This window comes from Microcebus murinus, chromosome 21 (genome assembly GCF_040939455.1).
Source record: "Microcebus murinus isolate Inina chromosome 21, M.murinus_Inina_mat1.0, whole genome shotgun sequence".
NCBI classification, from domain to species: Eukaryota; Metazoa; Chordata; class Mammalia; order Primates; family Cheirogaleidae; genus Microcebus; species Microcebus murinus.
The window spans coordinates 27,854,404-27,875,636 of NC_134124.1; the positions used below are offsets into that span (position 1 = coordinate 27,854,404).

Below are 21,233 nucleotides of genomic sequence, written 5' to 3' on the forward strand. Positions count from 1 at the left end.
CCCTCGCTTCGGTGTTAGAAAACATGCCATTCTTGAGCTGGTTAACTGTCACTATGTAAACACCATGCCCTGATTGGCTCAGGCCAGAGTTATTAACCAATTACTTGCAAGTATGATGGTATTCCCATTATTGGCTTAGACTAAGCAGAGTCCCCTGATGAAGATGGAATTAATTCCCTAAAATACATTTCAGTTATACAATGGACAAATGATGAGATAGATGTGATATCACTTATAATATCCATTGCCCTTACTATGGCAGACACTATTATATCCACCATAGTCTCTTGTTTTCTTCTCTTTTAGTAAGAGAATCCTCATATTTTTAGTCATGTACATGGCCATTTCACATACATGCTCTATTTCCCAATCTAATTTGAAGCAAGCTCTGGCCATATGGTTAATTTCTAGTCAAAGAAACGTCATGTTCAACTTCAGGGAATGTTCTTAAATAGAGAGCATGTTCTCCTCATTCCTCTCTCCTCCTGGAGTTTGGATAGCAATTTGATGGCTACAGCATGAGTAACTGTCTTGGACTGTGTTGAGGATGGCAGAACAACAAGGAATCTAGGTCCCAGATGATCATGGAGCTCTCATCTAGCCCTGAATTACTGAGCTCCTAACCTCATTTTCATGAAGGATATAAATAAATTTATATTTTATTCCTGGTACTATTCATTTCAGGTGTTTTGTCATTCATAGACAAGTCTAATCCTAACTTATACTTAGTTTTCTAAAAACTAATGCCTAGATTATTTTATTGTACTTTAAAAAGTCTCTTCCTAATAGTATAAATTGATTGGGATGAACATTTGGGGGTATGCAAAGCTCTATATCCACAGTTCGGTAACTTCCTGTAGCTTCCCTAAGATGAAAAAATTTCTAACTTTCCTTAGGAAATACCTGCAAGGTATTATCTACTAAATCTTTCCTAAGCACATGATATATGTTAGCCTATGTTTGTTTATATATTAATACTTGCAACCAAACATGCACTATACAAATTGGATGATTTTCTGTTATCAAATCTGAATGATAACTATAAGAAATCAGTGAGCTCCATTTATTTGCTCTGTTCATTCCTTTGCACTTATCTTCTTTCAGACTAGTTCATCCATTTCACTTTAGTTTATCTCAGTTTCTATTTTTGACACCTGTGAGATACTGATGTTTCTTTTTGTTTTTCCGCCTGCTCACCCCTCCCCATCCCTTCCCACTCAGTCCCTCAAGAATACTCAAGACTAGAGATCCATCTTCCACTACCATGAAAACATTCATTTGGGGCCTAACATAGCTGATCTTTATCTTCTAAAGTTAGAAAAATCCAGTTACTTTGGCAACAACTCTGGGGGTTTAGCTAGGTTCTCCAAGTTTAATATAATAGAAAACTATCCAAAATACTTTTGCTCGGGGTGTCCAGACAGTTCATAAAAGAACTTCTACCCACAGAAAACATTGTCCCTTAGAGGACAGGCAAAGTCCTGAGCCAAACTTTGTGATGCACGTTCCTAGCAGGGCGAGCAAGGGAAATGCAGTCCACCTTCCTGCCTGTCAGCTTGCCTGCCGCCTGCCTGCCTGCGGAGTTGCAGTGCGGAGTATCATTGCAGTGCTTGTTCAGGGGAGTAACGTGCTGCATGGTTCGGGGGCTTTGTCTTTATTCACAACACATTCATGTGCCTCAGCATGAGAGAACTGCACAGTTGCCTGCCAGCCCGTCCTCTTTGACTGTCTGCCGAATAAGCCAAATGATAACTCTCTATTAGTGAGAGAGGAGAGAGAGAGAAAGAGAGAGAGAGAGTGAAATACAGAGGAAGAAAGATCACGCAAAAAGGAGGGGGAGGCAGAGGGGGAAAAAGGATGCTCTCCGGCACACTCATATATTAGGTCTCCGTGCAAAGGCAGAAGGCTGCAGCAGCAGCAAGCTTTCGGGCAGTGATTCTAACTATTGCCTGTGAACACTGTGGCCGGGACGACTTTGCGGAGGCAATTTATTACTTATGCATAGAACACTCCAGCTCTGCTAAAACTGGGAGCGCAAACACCCCCTTGTTTTCTAATTTAGAGACTTGCATCTTTTCGACACTCAACTCTATCAAGACACTCTGCTACTACAGGTAAGACGCAGTTAAGATTTATCTGTTTGTGACATCATTACACTTTAACACACTTTAAACCATGAGTACTTCTTAATATGCCTGGTTTATGTTGAACTGCTTTGGTTTTTTTTTTTACTTCATATTAGTCTTCCTTCAAGTAAATAATTTCATCAAAAAACTGCCATTAACTGAAGGAACAACTACTAAATCTTTCCTAAGAGGAATCTTCATGGTTGTTTGCATTTCCATGAGCTCTGAGTTCACAGCTGGGAACTGAACTCAAACTGTGATCTGCGATGCAATTTATAATATATATTGTTTCTAAATGTACTGAATTATTCACTATTATTTGTATAAGCCATAATCCTTCCCTGGTTACTGTGTTATGCTGATTGCATGCTTAGTAGTTTTTTTTTTCCCCAACTTTTCTAGTTTGGGGGACCCAATGATGAGGCACATAACTTGTAGAGTTTGATCAAATCATTGCAGTGTGGGGTAATTTATTCATTCCAAAGATGCGCTGTGATAGTCCTTACTAAGAAGGTGTTATCGTGCACACACACACACAGATGTATAATTAACAGATAGTACAAACATGAGAAATGTTTGTGAGATTAAGAGGAAATGCAAGGATGTTGATGATTTATATACTGTATGATATCCTTGAGTCTCAAGGGTTTTTTTTTAATAAAAAATTACTTTTGTTTTTATAACTTGTCTCCATATTTACCTGTCATTATTTTTTGAAATATAAGATTAGCTTTTAAATGAGGTTACTCAATGTTGCTGATATTGCTGGGGAAACTGTAATCACAGAAACATATTAAAAATATGTTGAGTCTATAGAGAATAGAGGAGGAATATTATCAACAGGTTTGAAAATGTTTACTTTCCTTGGTTTTGACAAGAGCATCTTGTAGTGTTAGTCAGTTGAAACTTGGATTGCATTCTGCTGTCCCACTCAGGGTCCCAATAAGTTGGAAGTAAAATAACATTGCTGTACAGGATCAAAGCTAAAGGTACTAGACAGATTTAATAACAAAGCCATTTTTTACTTGACACTTTGACTTAAATTAACCCAAATTAATATATATATATATATATATATATATATATATATATATATATTTCTATCCTTGTGTGTCTGAAATGTTTTTTCTATTAAGCATATTTTACTAAGAGTTGCTCTTAATCAAATTCCCCCTACACAAAGTATTTAAATGCTGTTAGTCTGGAATCATTAGAGTGACACTTAGTAGTTAATGGCTTTAACTCTGACCTACAATGAAACATGTAACATAAGATTGAAGCAGATCCTAGAAAAGCACACGTTTAACAGTAAAGTATTGTGAGAATAGAAGCTTTTGCATGCAAAAATACATAATTCATTGCAAGACCTGTGATTCTTGTTCCTGTGCATGACTTATTTCATTTTCCAATTTCACTTACAAAAGGTTTAAGTCCATAGGGAATGTATGTAAAATATTCAATTGACTGAGGATATGAAAATTAAAGAAGGAAAGAATTATTACTATGGTGACTTTTTTTTAGGACTTTTGGGAAGTTGGTTACTGGCATGAATGTAAAGAATTCATTTTAGAATCTCTCTTAGGGTACACTAAAAAATCAAGAATATGTTGATGGGAAATATATGCCAATATGTGAAATTATTCAAAAGATGAAAGAGAATGATGAGAGAGCAGAGAGGAGTCTACAAAAGGCAGAATATTTTCAGTAAACACAGAGTAAACTCTATATTCTTTCATTTATGACTGCCAGGAAAGCAAGGTCTGGAGAATAGTATTTCTCAGACATGAATGAAATCTTAATGGCCAAATATCAAGGGGGAAAATAAATGTGTTTTTTTTTATTTCATTACCAAATTTGAACATGCAATTACCCAAATAATATCTTGAATGAAAGATTTCTTGGAGTTATAAAGTTAGAAAAGTTACTTACAAACTACTTAGATTTTAAAAAATATATTAATATTTATATTTTTTGATTCACATGACTTATATGACTTTTCCTTTCTTTCTAAGGAATGCATGTGCTCAATAAAATGGAATATGTGTTTTTTGTTTTGAAACTTTTCAACTTTGGTTTTAAAATTATTTACCAAAAATTGTTCAGTTCATCCATCTCTTTACCTCCAAAAAAAGGCATGAGCTAGATTTTCTTAATTGATATACCGCCAAGGAACCAACTTTGTATTTATACATATCAAAGCAATATGCTTAATTTCTTGATTTACAAACATTCAGTATTGTGCTCACTTTATCATTTCTCCAAACTCTCTGGATTTTCCAATTATGCAACAACTTTAAAATGTCTGATAAGAGTAATTCATAATTAATATGATTTCTAGAGCCTTCTAGTTTTAAACTATTTCAGACAGAAATTTTATTTAATTATAGGTAATATTAATCATATTAATAATACTGGTAAGTAATTATCCCAAAGTTGCCAATGGATATAGGCAGGAATATGTCCCTGCTCTCAATTTCTTTAGAGTTTCTTTAGAGTTTCAACTTTTCTACTGGAGAAAGTTTGAAAAAGTTTCCTTTCAATGTTTTTATGTTGAGCTAAGTTACAAATTATAAATTTATCTGAATTTTTAATAATGCCAGATTATTAACACAGTCATCAGTACACTATTTTTGACATTGCTGAGTTTTCATGTGCCACAAAGCATATTAACTAAGATGGAATTTGGTTAAGTTAGTTTTGAGGCTTTGGCTGCTGTAACAATAGATAAAAACTAAACATTTCATTTCCTTGTTATATCAGAGGGATTTAAACTCTGTCCTCTGCATGTATACTGCATCAATTATTTATAACTTTATAACTAGATTTTGTTTTCATTGATGTAGCATTGGCCTACTGAAACGTTCCTTCTTGATTTTCTACAGGAATTTTATTTTGATATTTCTAGGGGATCATATGAGTCTTTCATTAGAATCATGGACGGTTTCTTTGAAATTATATATATATATATATATATATATATATATATATATATATATATATATATATATAAAAGGCTGTAATCCCAAGCTCTTTTCATGATGACATTAATATTGAAGCATGAGTAGGAATAGCTACAACTGAAAAATTCTGAAATAACAAGCAAGAATAAGTAATGAGGGACCTCCAGCTAGTTTTCTGCTTCAGTTACTTTGCTTAAAAAATATTCTTAGACTGTGATGTGGATCCTGGAAATCAAAGCTCTTTGCTGATTTCAGTGTCATAGAACTGCCAAGGAGCAGATTCCTCATCTTTCTCCCAGGCACCACTCAATATTGACCCTTAGGAAGAATTTTTTGGACTGAAGTCATTGTTGTATTTTAAGTTATCTAAAAATAAAACACAATAGCCTATCCAAATAAAGTTTAGAATTATCATTATTATAAAATGCTTATTGGCCATTTTGAAGTCATTTGCTGTCTACATTTTAAAGATCACATTGCAGAAGACTGAAATAGCCATAAGCTTCCAATGGCAAAAATATTTCATCTCTACATTCTTTTTTGTGAAATAATTAATTATATTTCTATGCACATATTACAAAACCATTTTTTAAAAATATGGTAACAGGTGCACCCTGTTTCAGGGACTAGTACAGGAAAACCTGTTTATTCAATAAAATGCTAAATTTCAAAGTTTATTATTAGCTTTAAAAGTGTTTTTTGCAAAAAGGTAGTCAAAATGGTTTTTAAAAACTTTATTGAAAATTTTAAAACTTTATTTAAGTACATAAAAGACCATCAATTTATCCTTTAAAATGTGTTTTATTCACAACCCTTTCAGAAACCTTACCACTAGGCAAAGTGATGTACATTTGAAACCACAATTACATGAATATATGTGTGAACTCACAAATGGAAGCAGTCCTAATTTTAAAACAAAGTGCCATTCATTTACTTTCTTAAAACTATGTATTATAATAGTAGCACACGTAACATGATAAATGAACATGCACATATGGAGAAAGGTTAAATTGTTAGTTTTGTAGTGTATAAAACCCAGAGATTAAAGAGTCTTTCTTGTGTCAACCTTATTAGATTAAAGGGTTTCTGACATTTCAAAAAAGTTCTGTTCAAATTAGCTCCCAGTGTTTTTCTTTAATCTGCACAGGCAAATATTACATGCTTTAAGGTTCTTCTTAGAAGGTAACAGATTCCAATTAATTAGTTTCTGCTGACAGATACATACATTGTAAATACAAACCATAGGGTTCCAATAAAGAAGTTAATTCAGTTCCTACAAGAGAAAACTTGGATCAATATTCTCTTTTAAGTATCATAAGAAAACATACTAAACATTAGGCAATTATATAATGAAGGCAAATTTCTAGTTGTGATTAAAGATTATATTAACAACTCAAAAGAGAGTATGTAATATTTATTATGTGTTTAATAAACACAAAGTATCACTTGGGGTGCTTGAAAATTGACATTAACTCAAAGATTCTTAAATATAAATGATCATTGACTTTTCACAGAAAATATTTTAAAAACTAGATTGTCATATAATGCAATTTGGTACTTTTTTTCAAGCAGTAATCAGAACATTTAATTGTGTGAAATAGGGGAAAGACATATGACAAGACTTTTTGCAAAACAACTTCGGTTTAAAATATGATTTTTACACCCCTATTGCTACAATAAATCCCAAATCATATGTTGAGAATACATTTCTTATCATCTAGAACACCTATAGAATATCATCACCATATCTTTCCTTTTAAAAATCCAGGTCTTCTAAATGATGGTTCAGTTCCAAGTGAAAACATGTGGTGAGTCCAGATGTTCAAACACAATCACTCCCCAAAGGCTTATAGTTACAGGTTGATTCAAGAATGGCTATGTATAAATACACACATCAGAACCCTAATTTAAAATTAGAACACAGGCTGTGAAATGCATAAAAATGGTAAGAGACCACAGTTGGCTGTGTTAATTCCTTGTTCATATGAAAATACATTCTCTGCTCCATCAATGTAGCACATCTGGTAGAGTCAATAAATTCTTACAAAAGTTGTAAAAGAATAGATAATAGATATGACAGTATTATCTGAATGATAAATATAGTTTGCATGGTAACCCTATTTTTAACTAAATTTTGAATGATGTCATTGGTGTAGTTGGGAAATTTCAGGGTTAAAAATGTTTAAAATGATTCATTCCTGTAAAAATTTACAGTGATTAAAGCATATAGAAAGAAGTTGATTATAGGAATAATAACTTAATTGTTTTGATTTTCTAACAGTTAATTCAAACCTCAAACTAACAAGAAGAAAATTGGAAAGAGAACTTTCCCTAAGGAAAGCTAGCACTTGCTAGCTAAGGATATTTATGATGCTTTGCTGGCTAATTGTAGACAGATAAAGCAAAAGCAAGTCCTATGTGATGGAACGGTGAAAACAGCAGACAGATTTATGAACCGCAGGGCGACTCTCCTGGGACTCCCCATAATTGAGTTCTTTAAAATTATGCATTTCATTGCTTTGTATTTTCCTTTTTCTTTCTATTCTCTTTTTATAAGTCACATTTCCAAGAGTCTGAACCAGGGTAAGAAAACTTATCTTCAGCACTTTCTTAGTTCAAAATTTATTATACATGTTGTAATCAGATCTCCCAAATGACTCAATAACTTTTAGTCTAGTCAAAAGCATTATCACCAAGCCAAAACTGTAAGGTTGAAATAACCAAAAGTAACTCCACTCTCAATGCTGGATGTGTGTTGTTTGTTTCCACCTAGGTGGGAAAGAAACTATTTTGGCTGCATGAAGGTTGTGCTAAGAGAACCAATGCCTTACAATCTAATAATTCTTCCCCTGGTTTAAATCCATCCTAGGTCAATCTATGGCCCACAGGCAGGGGTTGGGGTGGCTGATAATCACATGCACCGCAAAACTCAACACAAGGGGTTATAGACGGATGGCTAATATATTATAATAAACAGTCTTCCTTATTTCTACTGGAATACAATGGGGGAGGGTAGTAGGAGAAGTCAAACATACTTAACTGCTCTCACTTTCTAACCATCAGAGTGAATAAGCCCTTGGTCAAGGTGTAATTAAGGAAATACTGCCTGATCAAAGGGAACTTTTAGAATAACTAATAATGACTACTACTGCAGTGGTACCCAAACTTCTTGGCACCAGAGACCAGTTTCATGGAAGACAATTTTTCCATGGAACCGGGTGGTGAAGGAGAATGGTTTCAGGGTGATTCAAACGCATTGCATTTATTGTGCAGTCAAACCTCTCTGCTGTATGCAGCCACTCCCCAGCACTAGCATCACCACCTCAGCTCCACCTCAGATCATCAGGCATTAGATTCTCATAAGGAGGGCACAACCTAGATCCCTCGCATGTGCAGTACACAGTAGTGTTCTCATTCTTATGAGAATCTCACATCACTGCTGATCTGAGAGAAGGCGGAGGTTATGCAGTGATGCGAGGGGGAGCAGCTGTAAATACAGATGAAGCTTCGCTGTAAATATGTCAGAAGCTTCGCTTGCTCACCTGCGACTCACCTCCTGCTGTGGTCCCATTCCTCACAGGCCACAGACCTGTGGCCTGGGGCTTGGGGAACACAGTTCTACTGTGTCTGATGTTGCTGCTAAAATTGATTGTTTGTATTATAGATCATTCTAGACACGTTATATGTATTATCCAATTACAAAAACTATATGAAGTCAAAATTAAAATCTATATTTTAAAATTAGTAAATAGACTTGTTTAGGTTAAATACCTTGCTCAAGGGGTTCCCTGATGTATGACAAACAGAGTAAGAATTGAAAGACAGTTCTGTGTGTCCCCTAAACCCTATAACTACTAAGATTTACTATTTACTATTTTATTTTAGGAATCTACACACTATTTATTAGAAGTTAACAGCACACACAATACTCAATAGGACGCCAAAAAGGAAGCAATCATAAGAAATAAGACCTAAAGGATTTTATAAATTTACAACTAGTTAATTAACTTCAGTAATTAATCCTTGCTGCCAACTCTGCTCATTTTCTTTTCTCTCTGCTTTTTTTTGTCTATTTATTTTACAAGTCTGAAATATATATAACCATCTAAAAATGCTGAAACTGAACTGAGAGCAATTTTCCTTATCATTCCCAGAATTTATGAAGTAGTTATTTTCAACCCAATTGTCTAAATCATGGAAATGTCAAAACATCAGTGCATGTCCTGTCATAAAAATGAGAAGAGTTTCTCCTTATTGTGGCTTAGTGCCTCTAGCCAAAAACAAAGGCTCTGCTTGCTATATTTAAGTCAGGCTGGCTCACTGGCCAGAGTTATTCCCTCAAACATTTGCAAGATTTTGAAACTGCTGCCATCTGTCCAATGGAAATTACAACATTGTATTTGTTATATTTGTTCAGTTGGGGGTCAAAGTAACTGAGTCAATGCCACTTGAATCCCTTTGGAAATCAAAGATGCTGATGATTAAAAGTTATTAACTGAATCACTCCAATTTATTTCATAGAGTCATTTTAAAAAATATTATTGGTATAGAATTTAAAGATATGTCAAAAACCTAAACCGCAACTTGCGTCCCATTTGCATTGAAATTATACTTAAAATACATATTTTTAAAATGGGAGAGTCCCTAAGCACTTGCCTAATTATTATCCTTATTTAAATATGACAATCTAGAGTTCACTATACTTATTTATAATAATGGAGATCAAGCCTTACAAGTCTTCATTCCTCTTAAACACCCCCCAGTCCTTACTCTAGATTCACACCAACGAATGTGTATGTTTTCCTAGTTGGACATTTTTTTTAGTTTAAATAAATAGATATTAATAAATAAGTAGATGAGCCAACAAATATCTCCATATAGAAACTTTAATAATTAATGACTTAGAGATAAGTTCAAAGGCTGTAATAGATATCTACATTTGGCAAAATTCAGAAGGTTTGTGCACTAGCAACATTCAAACTATTCACAGAAGAAATTATAAAAGGGCATAGAAAGAGTTACGATTTAAAAGTAATTCCTAACATTCTTAAACTTGCTGATACTACATTTGAAGTTAATCGATACTCTAGAAGAGTATGAGACACTTGCACTGAATTATTTTTAATTATATCACACAACAGTTCCTTGTGTGTTTCAGGGATTACCAAGATTTGGCTAGTCTTTAATTATGCATACTTAGATTTCTTTGCTCCTTTGGGGAAAGAAAGATTATTATGGTTCTGCCCTTCTTTATTGTTATTATCAGAATTCCTTGCTTGTAAGAATGTTTGAAGGGTATATAGGCTGGTTGAATAAATGGCTACTTAATATCTACACTTTCCTTGATAAAACTAGATAAAGCATTGCTACCTCTGAGCCCTTGTTGCTGTTTTTGACAAGGTGACATTAGCCACAGTTCTCAGCCGTCATCATGTTAAAAATCAGGAATTAGCTGGTTACCTATGGATTTCCAACACTATTACTTTGGTTTTTGAGACAAGCATGGAGGCAAGCAGTCGCAGTTGCAGGTCCCAACCAGATTCACCAAATATGCAGATCAATGATATAAGAACAGCATTTGTCTGAGATCCATGTATGTACGTGAGTCAGCTGAGTATTGGCTTGAACTATTGGTTTAAAAATCAATTTCATACAGCAGCAGAATAGGCTCAGTAAAAACATAACATAAAATAAAATAAATCGGTTTCAAAATAATAAAATAAAGATGTTTTGGATTACAATCCAAAGTATAAATAAAGACACATGGGTCCATACTGATAGAAATAAATGCTTGGAAAAAATTAATAAATGGGGAGAATAGATGAATTTCCCATCCAGAAGAATTTGAAATAATTCATGTAAATACTCTGCCCTTAGGAAGCAAGTGGTGCCTAACTCCCCACTCCTTAAATGTTGAATGCTTCTTGTGACTTCTTTCCATAGAGTACAGTATGAAAAGGGGGAAGGAGGAAGAGGAAGCTTATAGTGGAGAAATCTGACAGACATGACCTCAGCCATGCAGTGAAAGTCAGCATCAGAAGTGTGTCAAATAAAAACAAATCTGGACTTAAAGAGACAGAGAAACTTTATTGAAAAAGACTGTTGTAATAGGGAGAGTGCTCTGATGTCAGACATCTGCAAGTGTCTGAAAATCAAACAGTAAAAAGGCTCTTCTTTTATAGAATAAGAAAGAATAAACAGTAAGGGGAAGTTGTGTGCTATGTGTAGAATTGTTTTCCACACCCTGATATTCATATGCATAAGTCCTAACCCCCTAGTACAGTAGTCCTCCTTTATCCACAGGGGATATAGTCTAAGACCCCCAGTGGATGGCTGAAACCTCAGACAGTACAAACCCTATATGTACTATGATTTTTCCTATAAATACATACCTATGGTAAAGTTTAATTTATAAATGAAGCACAGTAAGAGATTATCAATAATAGCTAATAATAAAATAGAACAATTATAGCAATATACTGAAATAGTTATGCAAATGTGGTCTCTCTCTCTCAAAATACCTTAATGTACTATAATCTCTTATTTTCCAAGGTTGACCACAGTTAACTGAAATCAAGGTTAACTGAAACTGTAGAAAAGCACTGATAAGGGAGGACTACAGTACTTCCAAATGTGACTACATTTAGAGAGAGGGACTTTAAAGAGGTTAAATGAGGGGCGATGGGAGGGCACTTTTCCAATCTGACTGGTGTCCTTATTAGAAGAGGGAATTTGGACACACAAGGAGACAACAAGAGGTAAACAAAAGAAAGACAACGTGAGGACACAGTGAAGAACGGAACCATCAACAAGCCAAAGAGAGAGAAGGGGAAACCAAGCCTACTAATTCTTCCATCGTGGGCTTCTCCCCTTCAGTTCTGTGAGAAAATAAATTCTGTTGTTTCAGCCACTCAGTCTATGGTGTTTTGTTATGACGCTGCTCACGAAGTCATGCACTGGGCAAGTGAGGGGGAATCATGACCAGTCCTGTTTGATAGGAAATGTGTCTTGCTGTGGTCAGTGGAGTCTCAGGATAAGCTGATAAAGGAGGCAGGGTTTGCAAATTAGTGTTTGCTCACCCTTGGGGGAAACAAAGTTCAGGGATTTGTGGGGAGGAGAGGAACCTTCCTAAAGTCTAGTCAAGGCAAAGCAGAAAGTAAGAAATTGGCAGTTGTGAGCACTTGGTCAAGTGATTCTTCATGTGGATAGTAACTGCTGTTGATACACTGTCATGAGCATAGCACTTCACCTTTGTAGTCTCCCTCCCCAAAACACATAACCCCAGTCTAATCATGAAGAAAACATCAAACAAGTCCCAACTGAGGATATTTTACAAAACAGCTGACTAGTATCTCTCAAAACTGTCCAGGTCATTAAAATTGAGAAAAGTCTGAGAAACTGTTACAGTTAACAGGAGTCTAAGGAGACACGGCTACTAAATACAAAAAGGACATTAGGTAAAAAATTAAAGAATTATGAGTAAAGTATAGACCCTTCACAGATTCTCCTCAATGACCATGGTTTTCAGGGGCTTTTATAACAAGGTCTCTTGCTGGCCTCAATGCTAAGTCTTCCTCCTTACCCACAGACTCATCTATTGCTCTAATTTAGAAAATTATTTTTGCATTCTTCCAGTACATGTAACACTAAGTGCAATCCATCTAATAAATATCTCACCTTTTCCCTGTACAAAATTCTAGTAGTAGCAAGTACAAAGTCTATTCCATGTAACTACTTTTATTGGTCCTTTATCAGGAAAAATAAAAGTTACTTTTCTTTCTGCCTCTGGTAGTGTTCCCTACATGTGTAAAAAAAAAAAATGAATATGCTGACTTTTTTCCTAAGTGCCAGGAAGCATTGTCTCATTGCAGTGTTTCCATTGATCAAAACAGTTTTATGAACCATTGTCAAATCAGAGCTATCTCCCACTTAAGAAATCACCTTTCAAGGATACTGTAGAAATAGCTTTTGTACCTATAGACTTGAAAATTTTATCACACTCTTCACTGGGCATTTGTATTTAATTATGTCTTGCTTTGAATTTTTTAAAAAAAATCATTCTGCTTTCTGAAGAATAATCAGAAAAAGGAAGCAAGAAGAAAGGTGACTGGGCAAAAGATAGTCATTTTATTTTACTAGCTATTTGTCATCTTTGATGCATGCTTCATAATTAAAACCTGATTGCTGCAGGCAAAAAAAAATTTCCAAGAATAATAAAATTATTATTTGATAGACTTTGTTTATTATTTGAAAAATGGGTTGAAAGCTGGCAAGTTTGAATTATTACAACTACAGAATTTTATCTTTCTTTGGTTCAATAATTTAATGTGATTAGCCTTTTAGAAAATGAATATAATATTTTGGTAGCTAAAAAGCATGATCTGTACATATGTATTACACTTATAATTTAATTAGGAAGCTAATGAGATGTGATTGACAATCTGATTGGTGAGTAACTGGTACAGTAAATTTCTATCAGCAGACTTGAGTTTTTCTCTTCCAGCTCTATATTCATCTGACTTCAGAGTACAGAAATTATTATATTGGACACCTGCCATCCTGGCCTTTGGAAATCATCCTCCTGTAAAGCCACCAAATGAAATATAGCTCATCGTAAGAGGGAACTGGCAAAATCAACTATTTTTGAGTTTACCTTAGAAGAGCAAACTATGAAACAGATTAAGCATGGCTATTAATTAGATATAAGTAAACTAATTAATACAAACAAAGTTTGACTGATGCATAGAGGAATATTGTTTATTTAACTAGGGTTTGTATTTCTTTTAAGGGTATATAGGAATATACAATAGAAACATATATTTTACATATATTATACAGTATATGTGGCATATAGATCAGATTCACATTTTCACTGTTGTTAACTTTGCTTTAAAAATCAGAACTACTTGCTACCTTTCTAAGCAATTCACAAACTTGTTGATGTAATTATTCTCTGACACATATTGTTTTCTTTTAGCACCAGTGTACTACTCATAATTTATGACAAATTCATATTTTAAAGCATTTTCCACACTTATCTTCCCACTGTCTGAGTCTAATTCCCACAAACATCATAAATTCTAGTGATAATCATATCAAATGCAGAGCTTGACAGACTGAATCAACAACCTCATGGGTTGCTATAAATAAAACCAACATCTATTGTTAGATTTCATTTTGGTATTATTGAGCCAAGTTCCATTATTATAAAAAAAATTATATTTTAAATCTAGTAAATAAATAACTTTAAGGTAATTTTTTTTTTTTTTTTTTTACTTTCTGGCTGAAAACCAGCGATCTTGCTTAGAGAGTAAAGCCTGAATCAGAAATGGGAATAAAAACACCAGTATTTACTTATGCAAGACGTAATGGCAAAAATAATATTAAAAAAACATAGCTACTATGTACCAGACATTGGGTTAAGTGGTTTAACATATTATTGTATTCCATCCTCTTAAAGATCCTGTGAGTTATTACTGTACCACTTTTCTTAATTAAGGTTAGAGACCAAAAGGTTTAATAATTTGCCCAAAGATACAAATATAATGAGTGCTGACCTTGGATTTGAACCTTGATCAGCCTGACTCATCAGCCTGACTCCAAAGTTGTGCCTTTTATTATTTTTCTGGACTAAAAATCAATTCCCTGTGAGTCAATAATATTTCCCATGTAAAACAAGGAAAACTAATGAAAAGGGTATGGAAATTAATTTGAAGTGAAATTAAAATCATTGTTAAAGAGTAATGTTGATTCATATTTTCTACAAGGCAAGGTAACCCAATACTGTGATTATTCTAAAACAAACTGTTTTCCCCAAAATGACTACTACTATAGAAAAAGAGGTACATCTCCCTTTTTAAAAATTTGACATGGAAAATTGAAATATCAGCTATTAGAAAAAGTGAAGTGGTCATTTTTTCCTATTAAACACTAAATTTTATATCTATCTATCTATTAGTCATAGTTGTAGTAGTGGAATTCTTTTTGTACAGTGGTTGCTTTAGATCACTAGCTACTTAAGATGAGGCAGGTGAATTAGAGGGGAAATAGCAGAGAAGTTCAATTAAAGGAAGATTGAGCCAACTGAAGATCAATCTTGGATAAAGTCTAAGAGTTTTGAGTAGATAATGTAAATCAATATAAAATATGATTGCACTGTGAAAGGTGTTATTTTTCAAGCTGCTTTTCAGGAAACTATCCATTGTGTAAATTAATGTCCATGAATTTCTTTCTAAGAAGTTTGCTGGTGGCATATTCTTGAGCTCCTTTATTTATCTTGCCAATTTCATTCCCACATGGCTCAAACATCATGTTGTATAAACTTTTGTTCCATGTTCTAGGGTTTAACAAACATTTGAATACCTACTGTGTGCAAAGTAGGCTCCTTGGTGTTGAAATAAAATAAAGTCAGTTAGCTTGGTGACTATTAAGTAATCCATAGTCAGCCCATAGTTGTGCATCACACAGCATTGAGTGAATGATTGGAAATCTGAAAACAGATGGTGTCAATACACTGATGAGTGGTACAACTGCCTCCAAACCAGGTGGTGTAGAAGTCCTTTCCTACCTACTCTTTGTGGATGTATGAGCTTCAGTTATCTCTTAGCTATAACCTGAAAGATGATAGAGATAAAGCACAATTTATCACTAACCCATGCCTGATCCTCTTATAGAAATTCATTTCATACCTATTAGCTGTTACTTGAGAAAGCTATCTCTCAAAAGCACTTTTAGAAAATAGGCTTAAAGTTCTAGATTTGACCTACTCTATTTTTTTACCAGCTGTTTAAATTGGTCAGGCATCAGTTTCTTCTTCTTTAAAATGGGGATAATAACTGTGCTTACCTTATAATTTGGCATGAGAATTGAATGGGAGTGCTTGAAATCCTTGAAGCACTCAATGCCTCACACATAAATGTCAGGAAGAATTATTATTAGACTGTATGGTGTAAAGTGTAACTGGTTTTCAGTGTTTAATTGAATAGACTGATTAGCTGATTAGGTCAATGATTTGTGAATAAATAAGAGATGACTGGACCCCTCAACATATAAGAATCATACACACACATGCACATGCACACAGTCATCTTATTTTGCATGTAAAATCTTAAAGATATTAAATGAACTCAAACTCACATGAGAACTTGGTCTTTGACAATAAACTGAGATCACTTTCTTTTTCATTAGGGAAAGCAAACCTTTCATATTTCTATCCTGAAGAGTATTATAGAGGACATTTTGCCATTGTTATTTAATATGATTCTTGAAAAATGAAACACTATCCATCATTTCCTTTGGAGTATAATTAAGGCATTGAGTGAAAATGTATGGACATGTGAAAATAACATGTCTATTGCAAAGATCAGGGTCCTAAAACAGTGACAACTCTAAGTAACAAATGAAAAAATAAGAAAAGCACTAGAAATTTTCCTTCCCTTTAAAGCCTCTTTGCATACAATGTGGATTTTTACAGCTCCAGAAAAAAGTATATGTTTTCATGCTGACATATGCTATCCAAAAAGTTGAATTTTATAAAAGAATGTGAGTTAGAAACATTCTTCCCTGGCAAGGCATCTTTACCAGGGGTAGATTATTCTAGGTTCTGTCCATGGTGGACCAAGGGTCTACACACTATTTTAAATTGTATCAATACAATGTACACATGTGAATTTTGCAGTTTTCAGCTTTAACAGTATTCTGAGAGAGCATAACTTTAGTAGTTAAGAACAATTGTTGTAAAGGACATCTTCACAATCTAAGTAAATGATATTGTTTGCCAAAATGCTTTCTCCTTTGACTTTATTTCTTCAGATACATAATATCCTTCAGCAACCCCCCCCCCTTTTGAACAGAGTCTCACTGTGTCCCTGGGTAAAGTGCAGTGGCATCATGGTAGCTCACCACAACCTCCAAATTCCTGGGCTCAAGTGATCCTCTTGCCTCAGCCTCCCAAGCAGCTGGGAGCACAGGAGTATACCACAAAGCCCAGGTAATTTTTCTACTTGTAGTAGAGATGGATCTCACTCTTGCTCAGTCTGGTCTTGAACTCCTAAGCACAAGCAATTCTCCCCACTCAGCCTCCTAGAGTGCTAGGATTATAGGCTTGAGCCACTTCGCCTGGCCTAGCAATCCCATTTAAATCCAAAGCTCCAAAATCAATTCACAAATAACCCTGCTATGTCCCAAGTTTTCTCTTAAGCATCATCTAGTGGCTAAACAGCACCAACTAGTAGAGTAGACTCAATTGATCAAAAACTTGATAGCTTATCTTCTCTTTTAAACATTCTTTCTTCATTCTTAGTAATGATAAAACTTTAAAATGATTTATCATTGTGCTTCTCATACACTTGTTGGAATAACTAGTCTTTCTTTAGTTGTGATGATTGTTCATTTGTCCCATAACACAGTGGGATGATGGCATAAAGGTGAAGTTTTATTAATAGTACTTGAATTGCTTAAACTAAATTCATTATGATGAAGGCTAACTTGAAACAAATTTATTTTTTGAGGTTGGGCACTTTTTAAACAACAGAAATATACATTCTATAACACATCTTCCTAAAGAATTCAAGCAATATAGGGGTAAAATATGAGTCAAGAGCAAACATAATGGCTTATTTGAATGAAATAGGGATTAGTTAATATACTACTCTGAATGTATTATATTAATATGAGTTAGTTCTTGCTAGTTACCCAAAACTTAATGGCCTTTGTTTCCCCCTCACAGGTCTATAAATTGGTTAATTGTTTCTGCTGACCTGATGCAGTCATGGTTGGGAAACTTGGGCCTGCTCATTTATCTGTAGTCACTTGATTCATCAGTCAGTAGCTGACTGGTCTATGATAGTGTTAGCTGGGATGACTCAGTTCTGTCCCTCATGGTTTCCCATCTTGGGCAGGCTAATCCAGATACGATCTCATGGTGATAATAGGTGTCTAAAAGAGGTATAAAATCTGCAAGTACTGGCTGAGCACAGTGGTTCATGCCTGTAATCCCAGCACTTTGAGAGGCTGAGGTGGGAGGATCTCTTGAGGCCAGGATTTCAAGACCAGCCTGAACAACATAGCAAGATTTTGTTTCCACATAAAAATAAATAATAATAATAAAAAAGTTAGCTGAGCATGGTAGCATGCACTGAGGCAAGAAGATTGCTTGAGCCCAGAAGTTTGAGGGTTCAAGGTTATAGAGAGCTATGAATGTACCAACGCACTCCTGGCTGAGTAACAGAGAGAGACCTTGTCTCTGGAAAAACAAATGCATGTGCTTTGTAAAACCACTGCTGGTATAAAATTTTTATTGCCCAATTGACCAGAGAAATTCATAAGGTCAACCCATCTTCAATGTGGTAGGACTCTACCAAAGGGCATGGAGAGGTCATAAATTGAAATCATTTATGCAGTTAAACTACACCAGGCCACGTTAATGCTATTGCAACAGATGACTACAAATATCAGAGAATTGACACACATACAACAGATGTTTATCTCTCTGCTATTATAGTCACTTGTGGATACAACTTGATGGAGGCTCCATCTTAATTCAAGGTGATATACAGCATTGTTTTTAAAAGAAAATGATTGGAAATAACTGAAACGCCTTTCCCTGGGGGCTGTTGAAATGAATTATGGGGTGTATGTTTCATTGAACACTATGTAGCCATAAAAAATAACTAGGAAACAATGTGCCGACACCCAAATATGTATTGGATTTATATTTTAGGAAGATGCAAAAAACGATGAGCATATTAGGCCTGGCATAATAAACGAGAGGAAAAAGAATATACCCACATATACACACATGTGCATTGAATATACACACATGTGCATAGCATAGAGGCTTGAGTGTGTATAAGCCTCTGAAAATATTGACATAAAAGGAAAAATAATGGTATGAACTTGGAAAAAAAATGAGTCATAAGAAGTCTTCTTGGAGAATATATTTTTATGCTTTTTGGTGTTTGGATCACATAGTTTTATTAGTTATTAATAAATAAATAAGTAAACAAATAAATAAATTATTAAAACAATAATCCTAAAAAATAAAAACAAGAAAGCATGGAGTATTACCACATATCTGTATTCTAACTTTTGTCTACCTCGTATTGGTTGTGAAAACTCGGTAAATTTTCCTTACTTTGTGAGCTAGGGTTTTTCTGTATAAAATGTAGGAGTATTATTCTGTTTGGTATTAACAAATCAACACCTAAGTGGACATATAGGAGTAACATTTATCGGGTGTTGGGAGGGTGGGAGGGGGAAGAAGGGGAGGGGTACATACAACCACAAGTAAGATGTGCAATGTTTGGGAGATGGACATGCTTGAAGCTCTTACTCAAGGGGGGAGTGGGGCATGGGCAATGTGGGTAACCTTAACACTTATACCCCCATAATACGCTAAAATAAAAAAAATAAATAGGAGTAGCAGTAGATCTGTCATATGATTGGTGTGTAATTTAAATAAGTAAATCCATATAATGCACTTAACTGGCATATGACATGTAGTAACTGCTAAATAAGAGTTCAATTTTTTTTCTGCTGTTGCTACTGTTCATTTCATTATTTAATTACAAGAAATACACTGTAAATGAACTGAGGTACAAGTCAAATTGGATTTGCACTGGGAGTATTTTGCTAGATCATTTCTATCAGGTTTTAGTCTGGACTCTGGGCTGCTTGGCCCATGGGCTAGAGAGTCCTGGGTATTCTTTTGCAGCTGGCATGCTAAGTTATAATCGGCCAATTCATAGAGTATTCCCTCCAATCCCACGAATGGTGGTTGCTCAGGAGATGATTAAGGTGGAACAAGACTAAGATGGGGGCCTGGGCCCCACACTTGTCCTTCTTTCCAGGTGGGGCAATTGCACCAAGGCAACATCACCCACTGTCGTTCCTAGGAGACCCAGAATTCCTCACTATCTACCTAGTATTTTGTCTTTCTTCTCTTTTTAATGCCTTTCTTTTAAGGTAAACTTTGCTGTCTTTCTGGTCTCTTCCCATCTTTACAATATCAAAGATTAAAATCAACAATCAACACATGGAATATATGATAACTCTGTTAATATCATGTTAAAAGGCTCAGTTATTCTCTCCTTCTCTTAGCTACATGAAAGAAAGGAAATTACATCATTGACAAGAAATTTGCCCTTGTAGAAACTAAGTGGGTTGATGTGTGAGTCCAACAGTGAAGGGAATTTGGGCTTTTTCATTTGTTTGGTTGTCTGTTTTTGGACCTCAGTGGTTTCAGATGTCACAAATGTTAGATAATAGTGTGATGTCTTTCCCTGAAGAGAAGTTCTTAACTTTTTATATAAACAGACACGTAAACTTTTAATTTTAAAGTTTGTACTTTGGGCATGTTGCTTAATTAGTTGGAAAAGTTTTGATTTTTGTTGTTATTTGTTTTAAAGAATAGAAACATCTTTCCCCTCCTAAAAACATTGAGCATAGAGAAAATATTATTGACCCTGAGGAATTTATGTTAATTTTGTTTACAGCTATGTGATATCTAAGAAAACACTGAGATTTTTAGACATACCAAGTTAAAATACCAATTTGTTTTTAGCCTATCAAAGTTTTGTGGGGATAGAGCAATAATCCCATGACTAGGATTTGCTTATATTATTTCAACTCAATCACACAAAATAAAACAAAATAAAAACCAGAAAAATAAGTGTCTTGGTCCATTTGAACTGCTATGAAAAATGCTACAGACTGGGTAGATTATAAACGGAATAAAACCCAGAAAAGTAAATGTCTTAGTCCATTTGAACTGCTATAAAAATGCCACAGACTTGGTATCTTACAAACAGTACAAATTTATTTCTCACAGTTCTGGCAGCCAAGAAGTCCAGGATCAAGGCACCAGCAGATTCTTTGTCTGGTGAGCACTGGTTTGTTGGTTCATAGATGGCACCTTCTCACTGTGTCCTCAAATGGTGGAAGGGGCAAGGGAGCTCACTGTGGTCCCTTTTATAAGGGTGAGGTTCCTTTTATAAGGTCCCTTTTATAAGCCCAATCATGAGGGCTCTACCCTTATAATCTAATCATCCTCCAAAGGCCCCACCTCCTAATACCATCATCTTATGTTAATATTTCAACATATGCATTTTAGGGTGACACAAACATTCAGGCCATAACAATAAGTGTG

General features: G+C 34.7%; 1 long non-coding RNA gene across 1 annotated transcript in view; it reads left to right on the forward strand.

Annotated features, from left to right (window-relative positions):
• The first annotated feature begins 1,624 nt into the window (after positions 1-1,624).
• LOC109729976 (uncharacterized) overlaps positions 1,625-21,233 on the forward strand; it is a 1,977,473-nt gene continuing 1,957,864 nt past the window's right edge. The window contains exon 1 of the long non-coding RNA XR_012913930.1: positions 1,625-2,114. This is a non-coding gene — a long non-coding RNA (uncharacterized LOC109729976). The remainder of the gene's footprint in view (positions 2,115-21,233) is intronic.